Below are 24,962 nucleotides of genomic sequence, written 5' to 3' on the forward strand. Positions count from 1 at the left end.
CTCGTGGGAGACCAGTGAGGCCTTAAATATTCATGGTGGTGATTTTCCTTTAATGTATTTTTGAAAGATTTTTGGGGTGGCTGAAGGAATTTCTCTGTTTGTCTAGTTACTTTCAGAGTATAGCAAATTAATACCTTTCACAAAATAAATGGTCTGAAAATGGGTTGGATTGGATTTAAATTCTGGTTCAGTAGGTCATTGACCAGGTTAGTGGGCAAATGACAGCCTTTGTGTCCCCATTTTCACAGTTGAACAATGGGGATGGAGGCTGAGCATGCTATGCCCAAAATGATTTGGATCAAGTCATTTCATTCATGTTTCAGAAATTTCCATATTCTGAAACTTTACCAGTTGAATGTCCTTTTTCCCCAAATATGATATACTTCCAAATATACAACTTTTTGAATACCATGTTGAAGTTTAGGATTTTGCAGCATTTTGAATTTTCACTTGGAGACTGAACCTGTATAAGCTTAACTGACTGACTCAAACAATAGTTACTATAATATTATTGTATAAAGAATATTGTCTTATAGATATAAACAACATAAAACAATACAAATACTGTCCCTAATATTATGGAATTTATATTTAGTGATTGGGCCAGAGTTAGGCTAGCTGCTAATTTCTGCAGTATAGATTTTCCTCTTGGGGTTATCATTGAGTTAATTTTGCAACATAGCATGTGCAAACAACACGAGACAATATGTAGGGTGAGCTGTCATGAGCGGATGCTCATCCATCACCGCTGATAACTAAAAACTCCATGGCGCACCAGCAGGACTCACCAAGATGATAATAATTGGCCGGTGTTTCAGATGCCTCACAGGTTTGAGTGTGACTCCAGCTCTGGACCTCTAACCAACTTCACCATGGCAGTGACCTCAGTGTCCCCTGCTCCCTGTGCCTCCCAGCAGCAGCCTTTACTCCATCCTTTCTCTTTGGCCTCCATCAGAGCGTTCTGTGATCCTCCTTTTGCGGTGGGTGGTGTAGGTACAGAATTCTAGACAGCGTTCTCCATGTGTGTTACAGAATCAATCAGTATGACTACATGCACAGCGATGGGACCACGTAGAGATTGCAATCAACAGATCTGGAGCAGAGTTCATGGCGTCCCTTGGTTTGCGTATGCAGCCTTTTGGAGCAGAACACACCTACCTCAACTTTCCTTTCTGCTTCTAATCTCTGATTTCCTGGTTCATGTTCACACTTCAACAGGCTTATGCAGACAGGTGAATTTAGACTTTTCCTTGCTCTTTTTTTTTTTTTTATCTGCTGGTGAGGGAGCCCATTGGGATGTGAGGTCCAAGAGATAAAATTTGCACTGATATTGTATAAGTCAGGGAAATTACAGGAACAAAACTGAAATAATGAAAATATTTTAGAATGTTATTACTAGATTGACTTATATGATATGGTCTATTCAGTTCAACAATGACTATCTTCTTACTAGAGAGGTCAAGGACCCAAAGCAGCCTGGTTCATGATGGTAGATGTCTCAGCAATCCCAATAGGGTGCTGCAGACCTGGAAGGGTCCTGGAGAACCACTGACCTTTAGTCCACATCGGAAGCCTAAGGAAGTTGGATGCTGATATCACTGAAGACATGCAGGACAGTGGCTGTGGCTGTGAGAGTGGAGGCAGCCATCTCGTCAGCGGCCTAGATAAACCCACTTTCAAGACAGGAAGGCATTTGTGAAAAGAGAAAGCCTTTCCCCCTTTTCCCCTTCATCTGAGAAGCCATGAGAAAATGTCTCCCACATTTAGGGGCTTCTTACTTCACAGAACCTGATTAAGAAAATACCTTTACAGGTACACTCAGTAGCTTATCTTTTGGTTGATTCCAGACCCAGTCAAGCTGACAGCACTTTGCTATCACAGGTAGGAAAAGTGGAAGCACCCAGCAGTAAAATGGTAGCATTGGGTTGTGTAAGAAAACTGGACATTTTTCACGGCCTCTGCTTCAGTCCTTGCCATGAGTTCATGCCTTGATTTCCCTTTAAAAGGAACTGTAATCTATATGACAAAATAAAATGTTTTCCTCCCAAGTTTCCTTATACCATGGTGTTTGTAACAGCAACCCAAGAGTCACTGAAATGCCATTCAAACTCAATGTTCAGATTTTCAATTATCTTTTACCAGCTGAGGGAATGGCTAGAGCAGGAGGACTGTATTAAGGACTCCTGCTTACAGAAGTTGCATTCATGGGACACTGACTACATACCTGATATTTATTATATTTGCCATATGATTTAATATTTTAAATGAACATGTACATGTGTGTACATATTCATATATATGTGTGTGTGTGTGTGTGTGTGTAGTACACGTGTGCAGAATCCCTTAGAGGTCAGAAGAAGGTGCTAGATTCCCCCAGAACAGAAGTGACAAGTGGTTGTGAGCCGTCTGATGTAGGTGCTAAGAACAAAAACGGGGTCTTCTGCACCAGGACAGTAGTCCTCTTATCCTTGGAGTCATCTTCATTTAATAGCAAGAAGGAGACCATATCGTGGGTTCTGAGACTAAGGTGTAGAAGAGACCCAATTCTTGAAGCACTGGGGAGAAGATAGCCAGGGGAACAGAGCAAGGCGAGATGGACATTATTATAAAATGAAAGTCCCTGGAGGGATAAAGGCGAGAACAAGAGGGAAATTTAAAGAATACTGATTTGTCTTGTGTATCAGGGAAGGAAACCCCCAGGAGGAGGAGGGGCTGGTTGTATTCTTTTGTTTTCTTCCTTCTGATCTTAGGCTCTGTGTGTTATTGAGTCAATCCCAGCCCATTAAGAAGCCAAAGTAGGCACCCATGCAAAGAAAGCATATTAGATTCTTAAGGTGTGTTGATAGAAGAGCCTTTGAGCTCCTTTAATCCAAGCACTTCGGAGGCAGAGGCAGGCAGATCTCTGTGAATTGGAGTCTACAAGAGCTAGTTCCAGGACGGGCTCCAAAGCTACAGAGAAACACTAAACACTACCTGGAAAACCAAGAGGGGAAAAGAGAGCTAGAGAGAGGGAGGGAGGAGGGGGAGAGAGAGGGAGAGGGAAAAGGAGAGAGAGAGAGAGAGAGAGAGACAGACAGACAGACAGACAGACAGACAGAGAGACAGAGAACCTTAGAAAGGAAGCCAAGCCTGCTGTATTTTTAATATGCAATGGACACAAGGCAAGGAGTAGTGTACTCAAGGTCAACTTGCAAGGAAATATGAAACTTTGTCTCTTGCCTACTAGTGGTTGCCTTTTCTCTGTCTGTCTGTCTGTCTGTCTGTCTGTCTGTCTGCCTGCCTGCTGGTCTGTCTTGTGTTTGTGAGTTGCCAGAGTAGGGTGCTGGAAATGAACCCAACTTCTCTGGAAGAGTAACAAATGATTTAACTCTGCACCACCCATCAATCCCAGCACAACATAGTTTTGGCTATTGTAGACCATCATATAAATTAAGCCCCAGAGGGGATATATACTTTTGCCCCTTTTGTTCAACACAATATCTAAATTTATTTTGATATGCAGGCATCTGTATCACTATATATATATATATATATACATAGCGCATATATATGTATATATGCATATATAGTGTATATATACACATACATATATAGTGTATTCACATATATATAGTGATGCATATATACACACACACTTAAATATGTATGTATGTGTCTATTCGATTTTCTAGTCTTCCAGTCTTCATGGTTAATCTGCCCCCTTTTTAATATGCGCTGACTATTTCTAAACACATTTTATCTCTTCAAGACCTCTTTCTTACTCATAAGGGCAATCTGACATTCTTCTGGTAGTTATTCTGTATATATCTTTTCACATTTATATCCATGTCATATATTATAGTGGATATTTTCTTTTTTGAAAGGTCTCCCTCCTTCTTTTCCTCCCTCCCTCCCTCTCCCCCTGTTAGTGTGTGTCTATGTGTTTGTATCGCAGCCCATACCTGAAGAACAAAAAACAATTTTCAGGAGTCAGTTATTTTTTTCTCCCGTGTCAAGGCAAGGGTTGGTCTCTTGTTATTTTAGCTCCTGCACACCTTATTCCAGGGTAGCAGGACTGTGAACTCTCAGCCAGCTCTTCTGTCTCAACCTCCCACATTGCCTTAGGTGTTCTGGAATCACAGATGTGCCCTGTCACCTATGACTTTTGTTGTGGGTTCCAGGGATGAAACTCTGGCCATCAGGCTTTTGCTGTGGCTGGTTTTTACCCACAGAGCTCCCTAGAGAGGCTCTGCCAGTCGTGGGCTCTGCTGAGCAATACCTATCATAGGTATTGTCTAATAGCCTAGCTTTGTTTCCTGTTCTTGTATGATGGATCCTACATTTTAATTGAAACCTTTAATTAATTTGTATCTGTTGTGATTGTTTAAGGCACTATCTTATTATTTGTTTTTCTGCCTATTACAGCTGACATTTGCTTTGATGTAAACTTCCCATCTCATTTTACATTGTCAAGAATCATTCCATGCTCTTGTTCTGTTGACTCCGCACTTCTCTGTTCAGCTCCACGGCGTTCCTGCAACTGCAACACGTGTCATTAGCATGCCCTTTTACGGTAGAGCTATCCTGGTACTATGACAGAGTCGGAATGTTCCAGTCTCATTACGCTACTCGCCCCCACTGTCTGCTCTGCTATTGTTTTCATAAATGTTATTTCTATCTGGATGGTTACCCACAATGAATTATAATTGTGCTTCCTCAGTTACTAGACATTTTAAAACAAAAAATAGACTAAGCTGAGTATTAAAAATAGAAGTATAAACATAAATATATATTTGCACATATATATCTGCTTAATAGATTTACTTGAGGGGCTCATGAATATATACAAATTAGCCTCCATCTGGCTTGGATTTCCCTTCAGCCTTTATCAACACTTTCAGCATATATCTGCTGCAGCCAACATTTATTAGCTTTTATCACTTTAAAATATTCTTAATTTGCCTTCATTTTTTCTAACATTTTAGTGTGAAACACCCGAGATTGGCACATGTGCTAATTAATTATTCAAATGTTACAGTTTCAAAGGTAGTGTCCCCGTACCTTTTGGCTTTCTTGTTTCTGATTAGTGTCTGTCACTTCTGGTTACTGTTGGTGACTGCCAAGAATATTGTTTTCCACACACTTGTGAGTCTTTCACCAGGTAGGTTTTGTTTGCTCACTTGCTGGCTTTTGAAGCCGGTCTGCGGTGTGTCTGCAGGTGATTTTCTTCCAAGTTGTCTCCCTATTTTGTTAAGTTTCCCATTTCTGTGAATTCATGCCCGATTTTAAGGTGCACAGCCCTCATTATCTCTTCCAGCATCCCTCCATGCTGTTTTTCCTTTCATTTCATACAGGGACTGTGACTGCATGCATATTATACTGTTTGACTTCGTCCTAAGGTTTCCTATGCTTCTGTAAAAATATCGATGAATTCATATGGATAATTTTATTTATTTAAAAAGAGTCAGTGACTTTTGAGGTGAAGTCTCTGTATGTTGCCCAGGTTGGCCTCAAATTTGAAATCTTCCTGCCTCAGCCTCCTGGGTCCTGGGTTTATGGCTGTATTCCCATTGTACCAGACTTTTTGATATTTTTCATTGAAGTCAGCCTACAATTATGCTCATTTGATCCACTCTTCCTTAACGTGTGACACTCTCTATTCCTGTGTTTTCTCTTCATAGTGTCTGAGAAATTCCTCTTCCTTTCTGTGTATATAATTCCCCTTTCCTACCAGACACCTGAACATACTGATAGTGATTGTTTTAAAGGGGTTTTCTACTAATTCCTATATTTTTATCTGTGGGTTCATTGATCAGTGTTTTTCTCTAACTTACGAGTCACATTGTCCTTTTTTAAAAGAATACCTAATGAATCTGCGTATGAGAGAATAGAGTCCGAATTCTTGTATCCATGCAGAAAGGGGCTGTCTGTCTCATTCTTCGAATCACTGGGGTTAGAGAGCCCTGCCTCTAATCTCATCCTAATTTCCCTGGGGTTGGGTTGGCAGCAGCTGTTGTTTTCTGCTGTTCATCACTGGCATTCAATGTTTTGAAGGTGAGATCAAGACAGGCCCTTCTGCAGGGCTGGAGATCTGAGTCCCAGCAATACTTCTTGAACCCCTCTCGACTTGCCTATCATATCCCCAGCTCTCTGACCCTTGGACAGCTCTGTCTGCTGTCTAAACACCTGCATATTTTCAAGCTTTTGAAGATGTCTCTTAGTCCTTCTGCCCCCTAGCCATCTGCAAGCTGCCTTCTATACTCATGGAAGCTCAGGTAAGAAAAATAAGCATGAACATGTGTCTCTGGGATCTCTGTCTGCCCTCCTTTTCTGCCCCCAACCTCCAATGCTGCTGTGTGGCTCACAAATCAATGGAAGAGATGGAGAGTAGAGGGTCCAAGTAAATCATAGAGAATTTGCTCACAAAGGAGGAAAATATGCTAAAAGGTCCCTTCCTCTGTTTGCAGTCCATCCTCACAGTACTCCACACACAAGAGCAGAGTCACCCTATAGTACTTTGTGCATGTGAATGGGGAGACTCATGGTCCTCTAGCCCAGGTACACCCTTTCAGCATCTTTTTTCGGGTGGTCCTCAGTTTCCATACCACACTTGAATTGTTTCTCATCACTTCTAATCCCTTCCACTTTTTTCTTTGATGCTCTACAGAAAATTTCTTTACTCAGTCTCTCATCATCCCATCCAAATCTCTTCACCTTTCAATGCACCATCTCAAATTCTCCTCCTTGGGAAAACGTTCTCTGGGTTGGACACATGGGAAAATCCCATATGCTTACCTTTCTTCTACACCTTATCACGCTGTAATTTGATTTTAGCTTCTTAACAGGTGAAGCTGTATCCAGCACATGTCTATTTCTCCCACTTATTATAAGACCATTCATTGAATGTAGATGGAAGTTTCTGTCCCGCTGGTCCCACAGCTGTTCAGTCTTAAAGAAACACACAGAGACATGTATTGATTATAAACAGTTTGACCTATTAGCTCAGGCTTATTATTAACTATCACCTACAACTTACATTAACCCATAATTTTTATCTGTTGTAGTCAGAGACTGCTCTTTTGTTTCCCAGCCACTCAAACTTGAATAATTAAATAGAAACTATGTTAATTGTGACACTGTTTGGCCTATTAACTCAGGCTTCTTATTAACTAACTCTTACATCTTAAATTGGCCCATTTCTACTAATCTGTGTATTTCCATGAGACTGTGGCCTACAGGGGTAAGGTTCTGGTGGTGGTGTCTTTCTCTTGTGGCAGCCCCATGGCGTCTCCCTAACTCTGCCTCTCTCTCTCTCTTTCTCTCTCTGTCCAGATTTCCAGTCTGGCTTTGCCCTGCTAAGCCATTGACTGAAATAGCTTTATTTATCAACTAGTAAAAGGCCACACATATGCAGAAGGACATCCCACATCAATCTGTGTCTAGTCCATGGTTTGGTACCTTTTCTCAGTGAGACATTCTCATCTTGCTTCCTCTGTGTCTGGTTGGTAACTGTATCTCTGCCTTTCCTCTTCCCAGAATTCTCCTAGTCTGTTTGCCCCACCTATACTTTGTGCCTGGCTAGTCAATAAGGATTTTATTAAACCAATAAGAGTGGCAAATCTTTAAAGTATACAAGAGCAGTATCCCACAGCAATTGAGTGCTTTCTACTTTTGAGAGCTTCCCAGTCCTTATTGTTTGCAATTTCTCAGAAAGCTATGATCTCAACACTATTATACAACTCTTCCTTTACCGGGAAGAGACTGAGGTAATAGGATGTGTTATAGCTGAAATTTTAACTGTCCCCTAAAGGCTCATGTGTCAGTTTCTTTATCCCTAGCTGATGGTGCTGATGTTTTAAAGACTTATTTTCATTAAATTTAATTGTGTAAATGTGAAGGTAGGGTACGTGTACATGTGCTCAGATGCCTATGGAGGCCACAGGCATACGACTCCCTGGAGCTGGAGTTACACAGTTGTGAGTTGTCTGACATGGGTGTTGGTATCAAAACCTGTGTAACTCCTGACCTGAGGGTGCTATTTTGAGAGGTTGTGGAACCCTTAGGAAGTGTGGTCTAGGTAAAGGAAGTGAGTCACTATGGGGCAGATCTTGAGTTTCATAGCAGACCCCACTTCTTGTCTTTTCTCTGCTTCCTGGTGCAATGGGGTATGGGCAAACAGTTTCATTTCCGGTGTCTACCTCCAAGCCTCTTCTCCATGCTCTTTTCTTCCCTGCCATGGTAGACCAGCCCCTCAAACCGTGAATGAAAACATCCTCCCAGACCATCCATGCATCACATTGCTTCTTATCAGGTATTTAGATGTTTCAATGACTTCAGATGTACTAGAATCACACCCCAACAGAGAGCCTGAGTTCATATGAAGGCATTGGAGCCTTTTGTGTATTCTCCCTCCTCCCACCTTCAAGTCTCTCTTTTTCCCTTCTGCATGTGACACAAGCTTCAATGATCAGCTGATCACAGAGCCCATCCATCTGGCAGTTGACACACAAGCCCCAGAGCTCTGTTTTTTTCCCCTATTCAGAGTTGGTATCATTCACCAACTTTTGTTTTCCTCCGAGGTCACCCTTAAAGGTTTATGCGTCATGTTTCTCGTTTTTGCCTTGTCTCACAGATCCTGCCAGTACATCTATCAAAGTAATCATCATGGGCCTGATGGAGGAGTATGGCTCCCCTCACATTTTTCATTACTAGATAATTTATTAATATTCTTTCTGGGCAGCACTAGATTTATCTTGATAAAACCTCTATCAGCAGTGACACCAGAGATGCCATGGGGACACCCCGGAAGGGCTCTTGCTCACCTCTTTCACCCTAATACCTCTGGAAGCCCAGCCTGCAGTCAGCCCAGGGGGCTGCTAAAACCCAAAACATTTTATCATTTTGATAAAGCAGACCTGGAACAGTCTCAACGGGATTACTACCTATCTTGCCTTTCTTCTCAGCTTGTGGCAAACACAGGCTCAGGTACAGATCCAGAAAGGCAAGTAGCAAGGGATGGATGCATTACCTTCAAAGAGTTCACCATTTATCTTGCTTTCCTATGAGCATCTGCAGGGAGTGGCTTCCTCTATCAGCTCAAGTAGGCTTTCTGTGCGGCCTTGTGCTTGTGGTGGGTGGCAGACCTTTGTGTTATTTCTTCAGGGCAAAGGCTCTTTGCTGAAGGGGTCTCTGTGGTACCCACCTTTTGACCCCCTCATTCCCCGCCCTCTCTAGGAAGAGAGCTGAGAACAGAAGCAGTCACCCCCTCCCTGCTCTGATTATTTGCAAAAATGAACATTCTGAAGGCCCCCTGTGAGAGGCAGCTGCGACTCAGTCTTCCGGCAGACACTGAGGCAGGTGCACTGGGAAAGGAGCCGTTCCAGAAGCTCTCCATTTGCCACAGTTTGGAGCAGCTACTTCATAAATTTCTTCATTTCTTTAATATCAGCCTGCTGTCACTGCCCCCCCCCAGAAAAAAAAACAAATCAAAACTAAAGCATAAGTAAGATAGAATCTGTATCTGTGTTGTGGGCTAAGGTTATGCAAGGCAGACAGATAGACAGACAGACATGTGTACTGTGCACATTGCTGTTTGAGAGGCTGATTCTTTAGCAATTTGAAAATGGATCTACCTCATGACTTAGTACGGTAATGGTTAGCTGTGTATAGCTGCAATGGAAGCAAAACCCCTGGGGGCCAACTCCCGTATTAATAACCTTTCAAAGAGTCCTTTCAGGGCACGGGAGATGATTCAGTGGGCAAGGCTTTTGTCCTACAAGCATGAGTATACGCATTTGGGTTCTAACACCCATGTGAAAAGCTAGTCCTGGCCACGCGTGCACCTGTCACCCAGTGCTGTGGAGGGTTAGGACAGGAGAATCACCGGCTGCCAGCGGAAATACACCAGAGAGGATAGAGCACGTCCGTTTCTGGTCTCCAGGAGCATAAGCATACACACACACACACACACACACACACACACACACCCATACACACTAAAACAAAATGGTTTCTCCTTTTATTTTTTTTCAGTCTAAACAATGCAAGCTGCCCATGTCTGGAGCTGTTGGTATCTGTTGTCTTTATGACTCAGGCTGAGCATGCGCAGAGGTATTTCCATTGCCTTCTTTATGAACTTGACTGAGCATGTGCAGAGATGTTCCCATTTACCATCTCCGTGTTACAAGCTGAACACCAAATAAGGAACTCCTGTGACCTTTGAACTTTTGAACACTAACTCCGTGGGTTTTAGCTATGCACACCCCAGATTTGTGTATCAGTTTTCTTTCTTAAACCTAAAATTGAGCATGCTCATGAGTGTGCCTTCCCCCAAAGTGCTTTCTCCGTGGCTGCATAGGATCCCTGAACAAAAATCCCCATGTTTTATTTGTTCTAGGAAGACAGAGCTTTGGAAATTATCTCTGATGCAGGTAATAAATCTTTCTCCACTCTTTTCTTTTTTGGCAGGGCTTGTTTTGGCTTTGTGTGGACCGATTCAATTTGGTTACAGTAAGATGAATGGTGCAGCATCCATGTGGTGGAGGGCTGCCTAACTGGACAGAGGCAGGCACAGGTGCGTGCATTAGGATACAGAGCAAGAGGCGGAAAGTGACAGCAAGAAAAATAGAAATTGCTTCAGCAGAGCGCTCCTCTTGACCTTACATGGATGGTGTCCTGATGGGCACACAGGAAGCCAGCCGTGGTGCTTTCCAGAGACACGGATGCGGAGTGATGGTGGGTATGAGTTAATCCGTGCTCTTTATCCTGTTTAAGTTTCCCGCGATGGTGGGCAACGTTTTTGATGAAAGGTTGAAATCGCTGGTTCTTTTTTCCATTCTCTATCAACATCCCAGAGGCTTGTGCTCCCTCCATCCCTTCATCCCTTCCTTCTGACCATCTCCCGATACCTCCTTTTCTTCCATTCCTGCCCTTCATGGTCTCCATTCTTCCCCCCCTTTGTCCCGCTCCCTTCCTTCCTTCCTTCTCCCCACACATGAGCTTAATCCACACCATCTGGTTCTGCCCTCTCAGTCTCATCCATACATAATAAAAATCAATGTGGTGCAGGTGGGCTGTGGCTGAGCACACTAGAAGAAACTTGCTTAAATGCAGCGCGTCCCTCTTGTGGTTCTTGTGGCGGGTAATGAGGAAAGAATAATCTATTGCGACTTTTCTAGTTGAAGAAAGCAATTCTTAAAGAAAAGTGACTTCCTGAAGGTCACTCATCATACAGGGAAGAAGCAAATATTCCACCCCCAGTCTGGCTGATTCGTAAAGCATGCCCTTTGCTTTTGTCCCAACTCACACTCAAGCAAGTCCTTACTCCTGGCCCCATCTTAGAAGGTGGCCTTAAGCCTCCATCTGTCTGCATGCCCCCTCCTCTACCTACTACAGACTTGGAGCCTTTGCTGCTTGTTGCATTGCAACTGAGGCTGTGACTGTGAGCTGTGACTCCAGGTGTGTGCTCGAGAAGAGCTGGGTTTCTGAATTTTATCTCAGTGCTGAGGTGGCTCCAGCCTCCTGGACAGATGGCCAATTGCACTCAAACTCTCAGAGTGCACATACGTCAATAGTGACAGAGAGGTTCAGCTGTGACCAGAGCTGGAACAGCCTACCAAATGTAGGGCCATTTGTCACTGTGGTTGATTCCATAAAGTCAGAGCTGAGAGGTTGAATGGGGAGGCACTTTCAGCTCCCTGAAGTTTGGCAATACTGGAGTTCTAATATACACCTGGCTTAACGAGCACAAAGACCATCGCTCTTGTAGAGACTCAGAATCTGCGGGGCTTTAGGTTCCTTGAAAGTCACACCCAAATTGCTTTAACAAATATGCTACAGCTGCTAAACACATACACAGACATACAATGTGCACACACACACACACACACACAGAGAGAGAGAGAGAGAGAGAGAGAGAGAGAGAGAGAGAGAGAGAGAGAATGTTAAGGCATGGCACCTTAACAGTGGTAATCCCATCTCTTTGACTTACAGGTTCCAGCATTCTCCCTAGGTAGTTGAACACATCATTTTTTTTCTTACTGTTATTGATAGTATAACCCAAATCCCAAAAAAGTCTTCATCTACACTTTATCAATTCATTCTAAGGCATACTGCTCTTACACCATGGAGATTCAGAGGATAATTGAGAAAAGTTTAGTAGATGAGTGAGATTTAGAAGATAGGGCTTACAATCATATGACAAAAGCATTTGTTCAACTATGTTCATAGCAGCACTATTTGTAATAGCCAGAACCTGGAAACAACCTAGGTGCCCCTCAATAGAAGTATGGATAAAGGTGTGGCACATGCACACTTTAGAATTCTACTCAGTGGTAAAAAACAATGACATCTTGAATTTTGCATGCAAATGGATGGAAATAGAAAACACTTTACTGAGTGAGATAACCCAGACCCCAAAAGAGGAATATGGTATGTACTCATTCATAAGGGGACACTAGCCATAAGCAAAGGACATTAAGCCTCTAGTTTGTGATCCTAGAGAAGCTAAATAAGAAGAAAATATATATTTATCCTCCTGGATATTTGAAGTAGTAAGATCGTTGGGCAAAAGTTGGGAGCAGGGGGGTGGGGTGGGTTGGGAGGAAGGGGAGATGGGGAGAGAGAAGGGAGAAGGGGAGAACTGGGGAGAGCTTGGGGGATGGTTGAGATTGAGGAAGGGTGGATATGGGAGCAGGGAAGAAGGTATTTTAACTAAGGGAGCCATTTTAGGGTTGGCAAGAGACTTGGCTCTAGAGGGGTTCCCAGGTGTCCAAGGAGATTTCCCCAGCTAGGTCCTTGAGCAGCAGAGGAGAGGGTGCTTGAACTGGCCCTATCCTATAGTCACACTGATGAATATCTTGCATATCACCATAGAACCTTCATCTGGCAATGGATGGAGATAGAGACAAAGACCCACAACGGAGCACTGGGATGAGCTACCAAGGCCCAAATGAGGAGCATAAGGAGGGAGAACATGAGCGAGAAAGTCAGGACAGCAAGGGGACCCATGGAGATGGTGGGACTGATCTAACGGGAGCTCACCAAGGCCAGCTAGACTGGGACTGAATGAGCTTGTGATCAGATTGGACTGTCTGAATGAGTCAGACAATGAGGACTGACTGAGAAGTCAATGATAATGACACTGGGTTTTGATTCTACTGCATGTACTGACTTTTTGGGAGCCTAGTCTGTTTGAATGCACACCTTCCTAGACCTGAATGGAGGGGGGAGGGCCTTGGACTTCCCACAGGGCAGAGTACCCTGACTTCTCTTAGAACCGGAGAGCGAGGGGGAGGGGGAGTGGGGAGAGTAGGAGGGAAATGGGAGGATGGGAGGAGGTGGAAATTTTTAATAAATAAAAAAAAAAACTAAAAAAAAAGAAGATAGGACTTAGAACCAGGTGCCTATTTCTAAAGATTTATTGTATTGAATTAGGTATATGTACATGTGGCAGGTACATCTACGGGTGCAGGTGTAGTAAGAGGCTGGCCATTCGTCTCCCAATGAATACATTCGTATGGAACTCAAATTTTGATTCTCAAAGGGCAAGCATACTTTCCTGAAAAATATGTTTAGTAATAAACTTTTTTACAAGGTCATGTGGCAACCCAGAAACCAATGAGCTGGGCCTGGTGATGCACAACTAAGCTGAGGCAAATGTATCACAAGTTCAAAGCCTGTCTGGGCATAGAGTGACTTCAAAGTCAACAAGGGGAGGCTGGAGAGATGGCTCAGAGTTTGGGAGCATTGATTGCTCTTCCTGAGGTCCTGAGTTCAATTCCAAGTAACCATATGGTGGCTTGCAACCATCTCTAATGAGATCTGGTGCCCTCTTCTGGTGTGCAGGCATACATGAAGGTAGAACACTGTATACATAATAAACACATCTTTTTTTTTTTTTTTTTTTTTTGTCAGCAAGGGTAAGTTGCTGAGGCCCATTCTCAAAATGAAAAAGTAAAAAAGAAGGTTTGGGATGTAGCTCAGTGTTTGCGTATGTGAAGTCCTGGCTTCATATCTCAATGCCTCTACACAAATACATACCACACACAGACACACACACTCAAACACACAGAGAGAAAGAGAGAGAGAGGGAGAGAGAGAGTGTTATTTTTCTGGACATTTTTAAGCGTGCCAATTATGAGCCATCACTGCTGGACAAGTTTCAATATATTAATTTATCTTTCTTTGAGGCACAGTCTCTCTATATACAATGTGAGCAGGCACAGAACTCATTGTGTAGACAAGGCTACACTCAAGTTCATGGGAATTCCTCTTGCTTCTGCCTTCAAAGTATTGGTACGCAGACAGACACATTCACACAAGGATTCAGATTTAGGTTTTGATTGTCATTTTGTAACCTCCATATAGAGATCTAGGCTGCCCACATCTCTTGTCTTTAGTTCAGGAGCCTTTCTTTCCTTCTGCTTTCCTGCCTCTTCTGTTACAACTAGAAGTGTGTCTGTCTCCTGACACGGGTTCTCTTCCCAGTGCGGCTTTGCTCCAATGGAAGCACACACCTGTGAAGTCCTATGATTAGAAACTTTATTCCGGGTTTGCACTTCTTGGCACCTGTCTCTTTGGAAATGTTTTAACAAGAGTCACTCTGCTCAAGCAATTTATGTCTTGTTGTTGTCATTATATTGATTTTGAGACAAGCTCTCATTCTGTAACTTAGACTGACTTTGAACTCATGGCCATCCTCCTACCTCAGGTTCCCAAGTGCTAGAATTGCAAGTGGGTGCCACCATGCCCACCTTTCAGTAGCTCTTGTGGTCCTGTTTTAAAACTGGTGTGAGGCATATACAATAGGTTAGGGCTGGAAAGACCATCTCCGATTTTGCTTTTCTAGTTCTGTGGATTAAAGCCAGACCCTTATATTTATGAGGTAAGTACTCTTTCACTGAGCCACACCCCTCGCCCCCAAAATAATCTAGGACAGTGCTGTTAATGCATAGCAATAACATCTGTCTTTCTGTCATTCCGTCTCCGTCCAGGTTAGCAACCAGAATTCTGAATGGAAAAATCTCAATTACTGTCTTGTGATAGAGAAGAATAAAAAGTGTATACCATTTATTGGATCTTTCTAGAGAAAAGAAAATCAAGAACAAAATTCACATCTCTATAGACGATATCAAGGCAGCGATATGAGCTGAGAGGTCAGGCTTTGCTGTGAAGTGAGTCTCCTCTCTGAGTGCTGAAAGATGAGCTTGTCTGCTGCAGAAGGAGAAAGATGGACACAATATTCAGACATACAGAGGGAGGGTCGAAAGAGCTCTCCAATGGCAAACACAGGGACTATGAATAATAAAAACCCAGAGATAGATATAAGGGTTCAACCTGAAGATCAGAAAAGCAAAGCAGCCAAGCCTCTAGAGAGCTCCTACCTCTATGAAATCTTCAGACTAAAAGAGAGTGAGTTCCTGTCTCATCCCACTTTATATTCCTCTCTAGTGCTGGGATTAAAGGCAGGACTCCCTAGAACTGGGGTTAAAGGTGTGAGCCACCACCACCTGGATCTGTTTTTGCATTGATCTTGTGTAGCTCAGTGTGGCCTTGAACTCACAGAGATCCATCTGCCTCTGTCTCCCAAATCCTGGGGTCAAAGGTGTGTGACACCACTGTTTGGCCTCTAGTGGCTTAGTTTTACCTCTGGTCTTTAGGTAAGCTTTATTTATAAAACTTAAATAAAATATCACTGTGCAAGTGGAAGGAAGAAGACCAACGAAAAAGACCAGAAGACCAGTGGGCAGCTGCTGTGCTGGCTTACTGTGTGAGCTGTAAGATTCAGAAGACATCAAGGGCATTTGCCAAAGTATGCCCAGAGCAGAGATGAGCGCTCTCTCAAATGCAAATCTGTTACTGCTGGCCATGTTCTACAGAACAGGTCTCCCCCAGTACCCCCGACTTGGGATTCAGGGGGTGGGGGGACTGCTCAGAACAAGTGCTTTGTTAAGGGTGAATACTCAAATTCTTTCAGTCCTATTTCAAAGGCCAAATTTGTCAAAAGTTCAAAGCATGCTCGCCTTTAGGATGACAGCTCAACGCTGCATTCAGAGAGACATTTACAGGAGGACTTACGAGGAACATGGTGAAGGAGTTAAAATTTGAAGGAAAAAAGGATTGGGGATTATACAGCCTTGAACTATGAAAAAGGTTGAAATGCTTTCAAGAAAGCAATAAAGACTAGTGAACCAGAAACTCCCTGCTCACTTATGATAAAATATCTAGTTAATACCAAATAAAAGATTTAAATAGACTTGTTATGGTGCCTTAGAAAGTCTCCCTAAAATAATGCCCCTATCCCCCTTTTCTTGAAAGAACATTTTCACAAATAAAGTGTTGCCTTTAGGAAGGAAGATTGGCTATAGGGAGTGAGGAACTTAGCTGGGCAGAAAGAGCAACACAAGGAACAGAAGGCCTGGGCTTGGAACTGGCCTCAGACTCTGCACCAGGAATCAATCCTGTCTTGTAAACAAACCGGCTTCTTATTTATATCAGTATAGACAGGCCACCTTCAATAGAAGAAATACATATATGCCAGCACTCCAGAGATTGAGACAGGAGGATTGCAGCAAGCTCATGGTCAGACTTGGTGGACAGAAGAAGCCAGCTTAGTGGGTGATGTGGAAAATCAAACTGACGGTTACAGCCCAGGGGTGAGTGTAAGCATAGATATGGCGTATCAGCTATGGGAGGGATAAAGAGGAGGGAGTGTGGTGATTAAGAAAACCAGGCAGACACCAGAAAAGAGAAGATGAGTTCCTGAGTGATGAGCAGGAGGTCTCCAGGTTTCCCAGAGAACTGTCCTGCCCACTGCAGGGCAACAGTGAAGCCGATGATCTTCAGTATAAAGGAACAGTCACATGATGGTCAGATGCCGGGGGTCTACAGAGTGGGGGGCAGAAGAGCTTGATTCTTTCCTTGTCTATAAATAAAAACTGCTGAGAGGACAAGAGACATGTCTCAGGGGTGGGAGTTTTTGCTTCTGAGCCTGGTGACCTGAGTCTCATCACCACCCAGGGAGAGAACTGATTCCCACAATTTCCTCTTTGGTGTCTACATGTGCGTGTGTCTGTGTGTGTATCCCCAGCCCTGCACACAATCAAACAATTTAAACTGCATACAAGAAATGCAGTAGCCCCCTTCATCCACCCTTTCTCTTTCTGGAGTTTCACTTAGTTTTATAGCATCAACTGTAGTCTGAAAACTTTCCTTGGAAAATTCCAGAAATAAACAGCTCATACATTTTAAAATCCATCCTTGCCCTGAATCCTACAGTGAAATCTCAGGCTCTTTTCTCTCTGACACAAAGATGATCTTCCTTGCTTTGGACAGGGGTCAGAAGGTCAGCCGCAGCTCAAAGCTGCATTCCCTGCTTATGTCAATCACCTTATTTGGGCTCATCACCTGGGCATGCGCTCAACTCACACTGCTGGAAAGAGGAGGGTGGCTCGATGTGATGCAGAGAGAGGGGCAGGCATTCAAGGGTCTGCCAACATCGTAGCTTGTGGCTATTGTCCTAGTTATTCCTCCTGCAGCTGTGTAGACACGATGGTCAAAGCATGGAGAGGAACTGGCCTGTTGGACTTGCAGTCTGTCATGGAGGAAAGTCAAGGCAGGAACCTAGAGTCAGGAACTGAAGCAGAGACCACGAGGAGAGATGCTTAAAGGCTTGCTAGTTTGTTCAGCGCTCTCTCTCTCTCTCTCTCTCTCTCTCTCTCCCCCTCCCATTCATTAAGAATGCTAATTTATTTATTTTTAAACTTATTTTAATTATTTTACATCCTGACTATAGCCTCCCCTTCCTCCCTCCCTTCTCCTACCCTCACCTCAGTAATTTCTCAGAAAGGGGCAGGCCTCCCTTGGGCTTCAACAAAGCATAATATCTCAAGCTGCCACAAGACCAAACACCTCCCGTATTTAGGCCTGGTAAGGCAATCCAGTCTGAGAAATAGGTTCCTAAGAGCCAGTCAAAGTACCAGAGATAGCCCCTGCTCCCGTTGCTGGGAATCCCACATATAGACCAAGCTACACAACTGTCACATGTATGCAGAGGGCCTAGATTGGTACCATGCAGGACCCCTAAACGCCAGTTCTGACTCTGTGAACTTCTATGAGCCAGTCTAGTGGTTTCTGTGGGTTTTCCTGTGATGCTCTTGATTCTACTGTTTCCTACATCCCCCCGCTTCTCCTCGGCAGGACTCCCCAGCACAGCTCAATATTTGACCCCAGGTCTCTGAATCTGTCTCCATAAGTCACTGGATGAAGACTCTCCATGACAACCAAGGGTAGTCGCCAATCCAGTCACAGTGGGGGCCAGTTCAGGCTATGTATCCACCGCTGCCATCAACTTGCTTTCTTATATAACACAGGGGTGCCTGGACAGGGTAGGGCACTGCCCATAATGGGCTGGGCTCTCCCATGTTAATCAAGAAAACACCCCACAGAATTGACTACAGGCCACTGTGATGGGGTTCATTCTTCAAATCAGGTTTCGTCTTCCTGGGTAAATGTAGTCTGTGTCAAGTTGACAAAATGAACCAGCACAGTGATAAGTATAAATTCATTATTATTAGTCATGGTTGTTAATTTCTTACTATGCATAATGAATAAGCTAAACTTAATCACAGGTGTGGACCTCTAGCGTCATCTGATGTCTCAGGAATCCCTTAGGATTCCAGAATGGCTCCTCAGCTTCCTTTGTAGGTTATTACTGGATTTCAACTTGTGTGGGTCTGGAATGACACCAGAAAGAGTTAAGTCACAGAAGAGAACTGTGTCCCAGAGTGGGGATCACTGCCCCTTGGCTGCCCATATAGAAAGAGGCCTGAGGGAAAAGCTGTGTTGCCTGCTTGCCTGGCTTCTGCTAGATTACAGAGTGGACCTTGAGGCAAGGATTAAGTACTTAGAGAGTATGGAGTATGGAGAACTTGCTTGAGAGTCACACATCCAGAACAAGGAGGCTAAGAGGAAATGAGAGACAGAAGCAGGAGGCAATGCTACACACAGCTTTTAAGAGCTGGCCATGTCTCCTAACAAACCATGCAGAGTCTCTACAGATCCACTCAGCAAGTGCGGTAGCTCTGCAGGAGGTGTTTTCTCAGAAAGTGTTGGAAAGAAAGCAATGACAACAATGGAGCTACAGACAGAGGTGTCCACACCGGAGAAAGAAGAATAAACTTTCGCAGTTCCTCTTGAGATCTGCTTCTTTTGGTCCAGTCTCAGGCCTTGTGGAGCTGATCATCTACATTTCAAGGTTATGCCAAATGCTTTTGGGTGTCCCCTAAGGAGGAAGATGCTGTATCCTATGATATAATGTTCTGCTAAAGATGGAAGTGAAGGGATGGCTGGATAGAGGTCAGCATATCAGGAACGTGGCTCAGGCAGGCTCAGGACTTAAACCCTAGCAACCCACAGATGTTGAAACACACCAAGAAAGATGATAGCCAAGCGGTAGACGGCTGGTACTTTCCAAAATAAAGGGACCCTGGAGGGAAATCCAAAGTTTATATTTTGAGCCTTACACTAATCTACAGGTACAGACTTGATGGAAACTGAGTGTCTGTGTGTGCGTATGTGCAGCACACACACACACATACACGGATATGGGTGACTATGAAGGTTGGAGGTCAACCTTAGCTGTCATCCCTCAGTAGCTATCCACCTTGTTTTATGCAGACAGTGTCTCTCTCTCTCTCACTAGCCTGGAACTTGCCAGTTTAGCTATCCTGTCAGACCCTGTCTATTATAGCCTGTTATTACAAGGGTGTGCCTGGCACTTTTATCTTAGTTTTTGGTATTGAACTCAGGTCCTAAGGCTTGCAAGGCAAGTACCATAGCAGGTGTACCATCTTGCCAGCCTGATATAGACATTGATATAGACACTCAATCAAGTTTGCTGCAGCGAGGATTCTGACTTTCCGAAGTTGTGTGGGAAGAAAGGAGATTGGACTCCAGGAATCATCGCTTCCCTTCCACTGATGCTAATATGAAAACACATGCATGTTCTTGACTATGTGGCGTAGGGGTGTTTGTAATAATTTATTGGTAAAACAAAAGGCAAGCAATGAGATGATATGCTTATCTTTCACCTGAATTATTTACTCATTTTACTTAACAAGCAGAGGGAAGAAAGAGGAAAATTGTAACTACCCATCCTAAGCTTTTTTTTTCTTTATTATTTTTTAATGGGGAATCTTGCTAGCCTCAAAATGAAGCTCTGGAAGAAATAAAAACTTATGATCAGAACACACATTATAGACATTTATGTAAAACTGGAAGTGAATAGTATTCTCCCATCTGTTACTAATTCATGATGGGATTCTCTTCGGTATTGTGACTGAAGTACATTTGCATCATTCGTTTCTTGGCTTCAACTGTTAGGGAGTTTTCATCTTTGTTAATTTCACAACATCAGATGTTCGTGAGGAAGTAACCATTATGATTCAGAACCAACACGTTATCAATTCCAAGAGGGGAAGTTGCAGCCAGATAAAGCGGCAAATCTGAGGCATTAAAATAGAGCCATATTTCTAAACACTCTCTACTCCAGGAAACCATTGGAGGAGATAGGAAGTGGCTCTGGGACTAGATGGGGATCCCATGAGCACAGTCACAGCACACACGGCCATGCTGTGGTCCAACAGGCTTCTCTATGCTTGTGCCTCTGATGATGCCAAAAGCCATTAACTACACATTAGAACAGGAGAGAGAGTGAGTGAGAGAGAGAGAGAGAGAGAGAGAGAGAGAGAGCTATTGACAGGAATGAATGGTCCTGCTAAGAAGCAGAGAGGGGGCAGAGAGAGAGAAGGGGGTAGAGAGAGAGGGAGAGAGAGAGAGAGAGAGAAGGGAGGAGGGAGGGAGGGAGAGATAGTGAAAATGTGGTTAGTTCTAAACTAACCCCACAGTTTCATAGTTTATCTTAGAATAACCTTATGAATAAGAGGAAAGGGAATTTACTGCTTCTAACAACAAGCACAAACAAACATTTTTCATCAGCTGAAAAACTGAAAGACAGTATCATCTTAAACAATCACCTGCTTGGCTGGCATTTATTTGTGAGACATATAAAGGAAGACAGAAATAAGGTTCAACCCGAGTGAGATGAGCATATGCTAGTCCAGTCCCGGGCTTTTAAAGAAAGTCCGTTTCCTTTTCATATTTCCCCATGATAATGGCATATACCAGGTGAAATGTTACTGTGCTATTGCTTTGAAAAGACACCATGACCATGGCAACACATAAAAGGGAGCATTAATTGGGGCTGGCTTACAGTTTCAGAGGTTTAGTCCTTTACCATCATGGTGACATATATGGCACTAGAGAAGTAGTGCAAGGAGAGAGAGAGAGAGAGAGAGAGAGAGAGAGAGAGAGAGAGAGAGAGAGACTGCAACTGGCAGGAATCTTTGAAACCTCAAAAACCACCTCCAGTCCTAATCTTTCTCAAATAGTGCTACTCCCTGAGGACTAAGCATTCAAATGTATAAGGCTATGGGGCCATTCTTATGCAAACCACCACCACAAGGCTAATTACTAAACTTTGCTCTATGTTGTAAGGCACAAATAACAATGCTTTTACCTTGAAAGTATTAACTATTTGGTTGTTATAGGCATGATCTGAAAAGACAAACTATAAAAGTACATGTTTGCAAGAAGAGGAATCTTGATTTATTGGAGCAGATGTGTTTATCTTATTAATGAATTATTTCCTTAATTTTAATTTTCTCTTGTCTTTCCTGTGTATCATATTACCGAGAATGCTCAGTGGCTATAAAAGATTGATAAGATGGATACTAAAACACTAAGTCCAATTAGTGATTCCCTTATGTGCATGAATGTGGGGCCAGTCACTGGAGCCTGTGAAACTTACCAGTGGTCACACCCCAAAACAATAATACACCCCCACAGCAGCAATCAACTTCCAATAGCTCCTCAGAGTAGGGCCCTGAGGGGTTTTTTCCCATCCTTGCTAGAATTTCAGATGGCATGATAAAAAAGGAAGAGATAGTGAAAGAGGAAGAAAAGGAGGAACAGGAAATGAAGTGAGAGCAGGCCATGAGCAATGTCAGGAAATATCTGGGGAGAGTTGGGGGTGGGTGGGAAATGGGAGGTAAAAATAACCCTATGTTGTTGTATAATGTATGAAATTCTCCAAGAATACATTTGAAAACAAATCACCGGTAAATCTTTTCAGTGAAAAACATAACTTAAAATAACTTTAAAAAGTCAGGCTAAAACAAACTGAAGTCTGATAGAGTTATCCAAATTCAAGCTTTTGCCCTAAGAAAGCGTCCTCATTTGAAGAACATGCTCTCCAAGTGAGTCTCTCAGAGTGACTGGTCACAGCATTAGTTATGATAGGGAAAACTTCAAAACCATCCCAACAAATCCTAACGGTAATGGAAGCTGGAATACCGATGCATTTACACATTTAACATTACAGCCTGGAAGGAAGGGTATGAGAAAGAATACTGTGGGTTGTTAGGTGTGCACACCCAAATTGAGCTATTGCCAACATGGTGCTCTCTAGTTGTTTCAAAAGGAAAATGAGAAGAAAGCAGGAAAACCCATTATACCAAAAAGAGCTCCTCATTGCATTTTACAGACCCATCTCTACACTCTGTGCACCAAACTTCTAAAATCATTCGAACAAAATGAGAATTAAAGTATGAGAAGCAACAGGAAAAGTTTCCTTAAAGTTTTATAGTTTATAAAACTGTGATACAGATGTGGTTCTGATCTTGTACCTGTGTCAGAAGTCTGGCTGTCAATCATTATTCTGAGTTTGCACAATTGTTACTGTTAGATGGTTGGATGGAGTGGGTGAATTCCAGTTGGTTTATATCATGTCTAGTTATTGTGGAAACAGTGTATGTATATAAGGGCTGAAGGTAGAGAGGAAAATATTACAATATAGTCATAGACATAAACAATGTGCCCAAATACATAAAAAGAAAACAAAAAGAGAATTTAAAAAGAACAAATTTTGAGATAATCGAGTAATCTTTGGAGAAAGGAAAATGGATGAAAAATTTAATCAGACTTTCTATATTCAACATTTTTATTAGCCTTCACAGTATTATCTTCAATGGTAGCAAAACATAGAAATAATGAAAATTTCCATCCATAGGGGAATGAGGAGCTAAATGATGCTACATGAAGATGATAGGATATTATACAGATATTAAAGTTATAATCATAAAAATTTGTAGAAATGTTTTTGAGCAACTATAAAATAAAAAACACACAGCACACAAAGTGACCTGTGTGACTTTAATGACATTCTTTATAAGAATGGGTTTATACTGAGTGTCTGGGATAGGATATATCCAAGTGGAAATAATTGTGTTGTGATAATTTTTTTGAAATAAGTGGGCTATTACATCTTCTTTAGACATAAACACAAACATATGTACTTTGGATATCATTAGTTTCTCATCATTACTTATTTTAATATAGAAAGCTCAATCAGCTGAAAGAATACATTTTATCTAGCCATGTAAGTAGAATCAAATAATGAGCCCATTGCATTCATTATAAAGCTTCAAAAATTAACTTTTTCATAATGCATTTTATTATTACAAAATGAATGTGAAATTTAGGTAAATGAATCCCAGAAATGATCACCAAATATGAGGAAAATCTTGTGTTAGATCTATCTGCTGATGTCACAAAGAATATATCACTCCCGCTGGGCTTACATGTGAGCAAAGAACTGCAGTCATTCACGATTAAGAAGGAAGAATTAAAGACTGCCTGCAAAGAAGATACAAGGGTAGGAACAGAAAAAATTATAGCAACCCCATGCTTTGTAGTCAGAGGGAGAGAAATAAGAATAAAAAGAGTCAAAAATAGTACACCAGGACCTCAATGACCTCCATGGTTGAACCAAGCACCATGAATAGAGTCATACTTCTCCAAAGGGCGTTGCTGCCTTAGTACCTAGTGAGTGACTATGAATGACTATGACTGAGTCTCAGTGATAAGTCAGAAATGTAGATGGAGATGGTTTAGCCCAAAGGAAGATATTCTGGCAATAATAAGTAACTATTTCCAGGAAAGAGAAGTTCATTCATCACTTGGTATATCCATTCAACCACCAGTTCATCCATCCATCTATCATCCATCCATCCATCCATCCATCCATCCATCCATCCATCCATCCATCCACTTCTCCACCCAGAAAGATAGACAGTAAGTCTGTCTTCTGGGCATCAGAAAACCTTCAAAAGATTTGTAACAAAGATATAATATTTTTAGTACGAATGTGCTCAGGAGAGGATGTGCTAAGAAGAGGTTTTACCTGAAACTTCAGACTACACTGAACGCAGTGGGAAGCCACGGGCAAGTTTTGAACAGCTAGGTGACAAGAGAAGATTTGTATTTTAGAAGCAGATGACCAATGATTAGCATATGGTCATGGAAGCATTGCAGACTTTGATTTTCTGGAGAGACAAACAGAAAGGGGGAGTGTCTGAGTTGTCTGACCAACTCTGGAAATAGACATTCTAGTAGGTTTTCTGACACCAGGGCTTCAGAGCTTCCAATTATTCTAAGAAGCCACACCTTCCTTCTCTAATCATAAGTAATTACTGTCTATCAGTCAGGCATTTAATCTAGCAGGCTCTGCTGAAACAAGACTCCATTTCCATAGTTCATCTTAGCTATCGTTTTTAAACTCACATCAAACTTGCCAGTAGAGACCAAATATGACAACAGAGGAAAACTGGGGCAAATACTAAAAAGTTAACAAAGCCGAAACTTTATTTGCTACGAAGACACCTTTGCTTTTCTCTAGTGTTTATCGAATTAAGATATAACTAAAGGCTATGTGAGCATATCCCAAGGGGAACCCAAGCCATCCAATCTCAACTCTGCATACTTCTTGGGGATTTTAGAAAAAAAAACACAAGAGATTTACTATAGGGTCTTTCTTCTCATGACAGCCAGATATCATCTATGTTAAACTACTTTTTCAATAGTAG

Source organism: Chionomys nivalis, chromosome 7, assembly GCF_950005125.1.
Source record: "Chionomys nivalis chromosome 7, mChiNiv1.1, whole genome shotgun sequence".
NCBI lineage: Eukaryota > Metazoa > Chordata > Mammalia > Rodentia > Cricetidae > Chionomys > Chionomys nivalis.